Here is a 7,233-nt window from a genome sequence, read left to right on the forward strand (position 1 = left end):
GGGCTAGGGTCAAGGCTAGGGTCAGGGTCAGGGTCAGGGTTTAGGGTTTAGGGTTTAGGGTTAGGGTTGGGGTTGGTGTTAGGGTTAGGGGTTAGGGTTTAGGGTTTAGGGTTAGGGTTGTGGTTAGGTTTAGGGTTTAGGGTTAGGGTTTAGGGTTGGGGTTAGGGGTTAGGGTTGGGGTTGGGGTTGGGGTTAGGGTTAGGGCTAGGGCTAGGGCTAGGGCTTAGGGGTTAGGGGTTAGGGTTAGGGCTAGGGCTAGGGCTAGGGCTAGGGTCAGGGGTAGGGGTAGGGTCAGGGTCAGGGTCAGGGTCAGGGTTAGGGTCAGGGTCAGGGACTTCTCTATGCATTATCCTTCCCTCAACCCTGTGGTTCTCACCCTTCTCTTGAAGGGACTGTGGCTCCTCTTCAAGATCACAGCACGGGTGTTCCAGAGGCCCCGGTGCTGTTCTCCATGGCCCCTCTTCCTGGCTTCTCCTTTCCACATGGGATTGTGCTCCATCCAGCTGTGCATTCATTGACTCCCATCGTGTCCCCAGTGCTGCTGTCTGTTCTGAAAGCATTTTTGCTGCAAACCGAGGTTGTGACCTGCAACAAATTCATATTAGCCATACCCATAAAAATGGAAAGGAGTGATATTCCTAAGGGAATTATGGTGAACAGTCCCAGGTATAAAAGATGAAACTGGAGAGGAGGAGCTTATGGAAGATGAACTTTAAAAGTTTGATGTATTCCAGCAACTGAATGTGAGCACAGATTCTTGGAGAAATAAATGAATTGGTAGGTGCTATATAGCAAAGTCATTAACTGTTATTTGGGGGGATCTTCTACTAGAAACAGAATATCCCTGATGACTGGAAGATCTTCATTTTAAAAAATTAGCAATCCTGGAAATTTAAAAGCTTTGATCTCAACCACTAAAAGTACAGGAAAATGAGCAACTGGAAACATGCAGGAAGGGATGCACACAGAACTGCACCCAAAAAGATGGACATAGTCATGTCCTTACTCATGAGTGCAGAAGGAGATGACAACCGCAGCCAGGGGCTGTATTTATGTCATGAGTACAGTTCTTCAGAGGCTGAACTAAATGGTGTCTCACTTAGGACAAGCTTCAAGAAAGAGACATATGATCTGTCACTCTCAAGTATAAGATGAAACCTGGCAATAAATATGATGAAACACCAGTACCTTGGAAAACAGGTGTAAGACTCCAAAGCCACCCTAAGAGGTAAGAGAAACTGTTGGTCAGGGAGGCGCTGATGTTTTATCCGGGGGTGGGGGTGGGGGTGGGGAAGAACTGTAGGTAGAAGACGGGGAAGCTATGCTGCACACGTGATGCTGGGGCAAGCCAAAAGCCCTTTGATTTGGACACACAGATGAAGAACCTGTGTGTGTGGCAGGGACCAGTCATATCTCATTAGAAAAATGTATAAAGTTCTAGATACGTGTGTGAAGAAGCCAGTGTGTGTTCATCAGAAGAAATGAAAACCAAGAAAGGGATGGGAAAGACAGCCAATGAAAATGTTAAAAATGGTGAACACAGCTTCTGTTTAGGGAGGGATGATGTGTGATATTACCAAGGAATAGAGAAATGTTTTATATCTTCATGTGGAACACATGGAAGAAAAGGGTTTTGATCACAAGAGAAGAGATTTACGTTAAATTAAAAATTTCTCCATAATCCTTCAGTGCACAAGATCAGGCTATAGGCTTTTTCTTTGGACACCTTAAGAGCAGGACAAATCCTGCTTGTGTTATGATAGGGGCCTCGCTTCTGTATGTTAGAAAAAGTCTATTATGAGACTGTACATTACTACTTGTTGCTTGGCAACATATTTTTGTGATTGTTATTCAATACCCAAGCAGTCAGAGTTAGTGAAAGCCTTCCAAGAACAAGTCAGCACCTTGGTCATTATCTTGGCTCACTCACATTCATTCCACGTTTGCAAGAACACAGGAGGCCAGGATAGGTAAAGACAGATGACAGATTGCTCATTTTTTTGCTTGTCTGATATAAGAGGTGGTGGAAACCTGAATTCAGAGCACAGGAAGATCAAATTCACCTTTCTTCTCCAATGCCTAAAGATGGCTTAGGGTCTCATAGGCGCTTCCTGGAGTGATTCCAGCTCTTCACAGGTGTCTCACGTGAATGAAAAGTTCTACATAAAGCAGTAAAGGGAAACTGCGATTTTCTCTCTCCTCTGCGAATTTCAGCCCCTGTACTCTCTTCACTTTTAACACAAAGGCACCAGGTACCCCTCTCCACCCTGTCTTGTTCTCTAACTCCTTTGCAAATCCTGCCCGGGGCCCCAGGGCTTTACTTCTAGTTAAATATCTGCACATCTGTCTCTTACCCATTTCTTCACCCTCTTCCCGCAGTTAACCAGCAGAGTCCCTTGATAGGCAGTATCTTTTCACAGAGCCCACTGGGCTGACTGTGAGGCTTCCGGACCACTAATAGAAACCCTGTGGAAGTGCGGCATACACCTGTTCTCAGCCTGCACTTCCCAAGATACTCCTGCAGAGCCAACACTTGGTGGTGAAGCTGGCAGCCCTAGCTGGGCTTCCTGGTTCCAGGGTGGCCCCATGCCTACTGGAGTCTGGGATCTGGGCCAACACTTGGTGGTGAAGCTGGCAGCCCTAGCTGGGCTTCCTGGTTCCAGGGTGGCCCCATGCCTACTGGAGTCTGGGATCTGGGGCGTTCGTTTTCCCCCTTTCCTCATCCATCTGCGTGACAAGGCACCCGCAAATGGAAGTTTTTGCAGTGATGCTGTTGGACAGGAAAAGGGCCATGTTATCGAAACGAGAAGTCCAAGGGTACAGGGACATTCGAGACCAAGGCGGGTGGGTGTGGGCAGCGCCAACCTGCTTGAGAATAAGGTTGCGTCTTCCCTCCTCCTTGGCGGTGCCACGAGAGAGGGTCAGATTGCAGAGAATCCGACAAGAACCGGAGCAGGTTTCCCCGGCGCAAGGGCAGGAGCAAGGGACGAGAAAGGGTGGCGTGGAGAGCGGTGCGCGAGTGACAGCCGAAGGAGCCTGTGGCCCCAGCAGCCAAGCGTGGACAGAGACCGGGCAGCGGCAAGCGCGGCATGTCAGGGGGGCCCGACCCCCGGGAAGGCCGCTGCCACCCACTCCCCGCCCCCGGGGGCCGATCCCACCCGCCGCCGCCCGGGATGCCCGCGTCCGTCCCTTCTGCCCGGCCCCACTCACCCCAGGCAGATGGCCCGCTGCCTCCCTGCCGGGCGCCGCTGGCCCGCTGCGTCCTCCGCCCGTGTCGGAGCCCTGAGCCGGTGGCCGGCGCAGCCGGTGGCCGGCGGAGCCAGTGGCCGGCGGAGCCAGTGCCGGGCGGGCGGGGCGGGCACAGGAAATCCCCGCCCGCTTCCGGGGCTGCGGCGGCGGCGGCGGGCGGGCTGGGCAGACCCCGGCTGCGGGGCTCCGGCCCCTCCCTGACTGGCGGCCTCCGGCCCCTCCGGCCAGGCTCTTTGCACACAGGGTCGTCCACTACCTGGGTTTGACAGCCGCGGCTGGAGCATCGCTGCGGGAACGGTGGCGCGGGACGCGTCTTTGCTTCCTGGGGTGGGGACGAAGGGCGTGCGGGCTGCCGATGCTTCGCCATCGCTTTGCACAGGCGGTGGGGCGCGGTCACCGCCGCCGCACGCGTGCGGCTGGGAGTGGGGATGCGTTTCAGTGCGACCTGCATGCCGGATTTAGGAGACTTAAATTCAAGAATGTAGAACAGGTCATGGGTGACATTGTTGATAGACTGGATTAAACATAGTATCGAAAATAAATATCAGCATATTATTAAAATTAATTCCACTCACATTCAGTTTTTTTTTCAGCTGTGGTTACTAATAGTATTAAGATTGCAAATGTGGCCTGCATTGTGTTTCTATTGAAGCATTAAGATGGATTTGACTGAATAAATTGAGAAGGACCTACAAAGCATAGAATAAAGCCTTTACTGTTCGAATCTGTTTATAACCTTCGCATCATGTTCACACTGATTATTACAGCAACTCTGTAAAAAGTGTTTAATCATAAAAAAAAAAAAAAAAGGCTGGCGCCGCGGCTCACTAGGCTAATGCTCCGCCTGCGGTGCTGGCACACCGGGTTCTAGTCCCGGTCGGGGCGCCGGATTCTGTCCCGGCTGCCCCTCTTCCAGGCCAGTTCTCTGCTGTGGCCCGGAGTGCAGTGGAGGATGTCCCAAGTGCTTGGGCCCTGCACCCGCATGGGAGACCAGAAGAAGCACCTGGCTCTCGGCCGCGGCGGCCATTGGAGGGTGAACCAACAGCAAGAGGAAGACCTTTCTCTCTGTCACTCTGCATGTCAAAAAATTAAAAAAAAAAAGTTTTTAATCATAGGCTTAAGAAATAAACGACTCCATTACGGTCATATAATGACAATTATTCCTTTAATACTTATTTCTGTTAGGTGCCAGACCCAGTAACTAAATGCTGGGCATCAAAGAGAAGACGGAGTCTGAGGAAGCATGTGCCAACACTGGCAGTAAAGTCGAACAGCTGGTAAACACACAAACAAGACAAGTGTCTGCTAATACTAACTGATAGAATCAAAAAGGGAGAGAAAGATCCAACATGGGAAGCGGGATACACAGCAGACTCATAGAATGGCAGATGTCCGAATAGCTGGTAAAACAGAAGAACAGGGTCTGCACTGAGCGCAGAGAGAAGTCACTGTGTGTGGTGGGAAGGTCAGGGAAATCTCTGGTGAGAAAGAGGAGGGTGCACTAGACAGGCATTTGCAGGCATTTGGGAAGCGCATATACCAGGAGCAGATCATGGACTAGGTGAGAGATTGGTAGAGTTTGAATTTGTGTTGCAGATCCTGCAACTAGAATAGGGATCCCTTTCACTTAGGCTGCTGTTGGTGCTGGATAGAAGGTGCACATTGACCAGGCTGGGCTAACAGTACCAGTGTCTCCATGGCTTACCTCCGTAAAGGCTTGTGTTTCATACAAGATAGTGTGTAGTGGGTTGATGGGGACCGGTAGATGAAATCTTTGCTCCTTGCACTCACAGAAGAATCAGACTTCTTCCATCCAGTAGCTGCCCATCCTCTGTGGCCATGAAATAGTTTAATCTATGGGCCTAAGATCAGGGAAGAAAGCTGTGGCAACTTGTCTCTTCTACTATGGGCCAGCATATACCACAAAATAGGCCTTGACTAATGCAAGACGGTATGTCATTAATATATATATATATATATATATATATATATATATATATATATATATATTTGACAGGCAGAGTGAATAGTGAGAGAGAGAGAGATAGAGAGAAAGGTCTTCCTCTTGCTGTTGGTTCACCCTCCAATGGCCACCGTGGCTGGGAGCCAGGTGCTTCTCCTGGTCTCCCATGCGGGTGCAGGGCCCAAGGACTTGGGCCATCCTCCACTGCACTCCCGGGCCACAGCAGAGAACTGGCCTGGAAGAGGGGCAACAGGGACAGAATCCTGCGCCCCGACCGGGACTAGAACCTGGTGTGCCGGCGCCACAGGCGGAGGATTAGCCTGTTGAGCCACGGTGCCGGCCTAATAAACATCTATTCTATACTTTGATTGCCATTTCTTTATCAACCAAGAAACTCTGGTGATGTATACATATTATTCTTGCATTAGTTCGGAGGCATTAAGTGAGCCAAGAGGCAAAATAAGGAGTTGAGCTATTGTCTGACTTCTAATCTGGTACACCTGTCACCAGCATGGAACCTTACCTTTAACAGTAACTATTTGTACAAATCCAAACTATGCATTGTTGCAAGTGGGGTAGTTAAATATGCAGTGAGTAGCAGGCAGATGATTCCATCTTTTTAAAATTTTCTGTTGCAAGACTTTCAAGATCAGTTTTGAAAATGAAATGTAGGGAGGGTATCCCACACAGCATCATAAGGCAGAAATGGGGGCTGGCATTGTGGTACAGTGGGTTAAGCTCCTTCTTGTGATGTGGGTATTCCATATGAAAGCATCTGTTTGAATCCTAGCTGCTATACTTCTGATCCAGTTCCCTGCAAATACACTTGGGAAAGCAGCAGAAGATGGTCCAGGTGCTTAGGTCTCTTGTCACCCGTGTAGGAGACTTGGATGGAATTCCTGGTTTCTGGTTCCTTGGCTTCAGCTTAGCCCAACCCAAGCTGTTGCAAGTATTTGGGGAGTGAACCGGTTAATGGAAGATCTCTCTCTGTCTCTCTCTGTCTGTGTGTGTCTCTCTCTGTATCTTTTCAAATAAATACATCTTAAATAAAAAAGGCAGAAGTGGACATGCTGTGGCATGTTGTGGAATGAAGAACACTCATATGTGGGAGTGTCATTCTAGGGTAGGGTAGAAATGAAGCCAGGAAATTGATAAAACAATGGGCCAAAGTTTTTTTTTTTAAAGGATTTATTTATTTATGTGAAAGGCAGAGTTATAGAGAGGCAGAGGCAGAGAGAAAGAGAAAGAGAGGTCTTCCATCCAGTGGTTCACTCCTCAAATGGCTGCAGTGGCCAGAGCTGGGGCATTCCAAAGCCAGGATCCAGGAGCTTCTTCCAGGTCTCCCACTCAGGTGCAGGTGCGCAGTTATTTGGGCCATCTTGTATTGCTCTCCCAGGCCATAACAGAGCTGGATTGGAGATGGAGCTGCCGGTATTCAAACCGGAGCCCATATGGGATGCCAGCACTGTAGACGGCAGCTTTACCTGCTACGCCACAGTGCCAGCCCCCCCCCAAATTTTTTTATTTGGTGTTGCAGGTGAAAGGGAGTCACTACATTTGTGTTTAAGAAAATTATATGCTTTATGGATTTAATTACATTATTGTAATGGAACTTAGTGGCCCTGGGCTGCCACGTTGGTGGAGTTCTGATAACAACAGAATCTTCTGAGCTGGACCCAGAGCCAGATTCTAATGTGTATCCTCTTGAGGCGGATAGGAGCTTTCTAGTCATTAGTCAATAATTATAGCTAACATTTGTAGGACACTTTACATTTTTACAAAGTGCTATTTTTGTAGATGATATTTGTAACTCAAGGAAGTTAATTATCTTTATCTCTAATTTGTTGTCAAGGAAATATTGGCTCAGATATTTTAAATTCCAGAGCCACCACTTTTTTGTTTCTAGAACCCAGGTCTCAGTTTCCTAGTCTTAAAATGAATATCATTACATCTACTTCACAGGGTTAGCAGGAGGATAAAGGAGATGATAAAAATAGATAACAGGGGCCGTTGCTGTGGCT

At 48.8% G+C, this 7,233-nt stretch overlaps 1 long non-coding RNA gene across 1 annotated transcript; it reads right to left on the reverse strand.

The window, feature by feature from the left end:
- Positions 1-376: 376 nt before the first annotated feature.
- LOC133748528 (uncharacterized) lies at positions 377-3,300 on the reverse strand. The gene is made up of 2 exons (XR_009864463.1): positions 3,211-3,300; positions 377-585 (listed from the first exon to the last, which is right to left on the reverse strand). It is a non-coding gene; the product is annotated as an uncharacterized LOC133748528 (long non-coding RNA).
- Between the last annotated feature and the right edge of the window lie 3,933 nt (positions 3,301-7,233).

Source organism: Lepus europaeus, chromosome 19 (assembly GCF_033115175.1).
Source record: "Lepus europaeus isolate LE1 chromosome 19, mLepTim1.pri, whole genome shotgun sequence".
Lineage (NCBI taxonomy): Eukaryota > Metazoa > Chordata > Mammalia > Lagomorpha > Leporidae > Lepus > Lepus europaeus.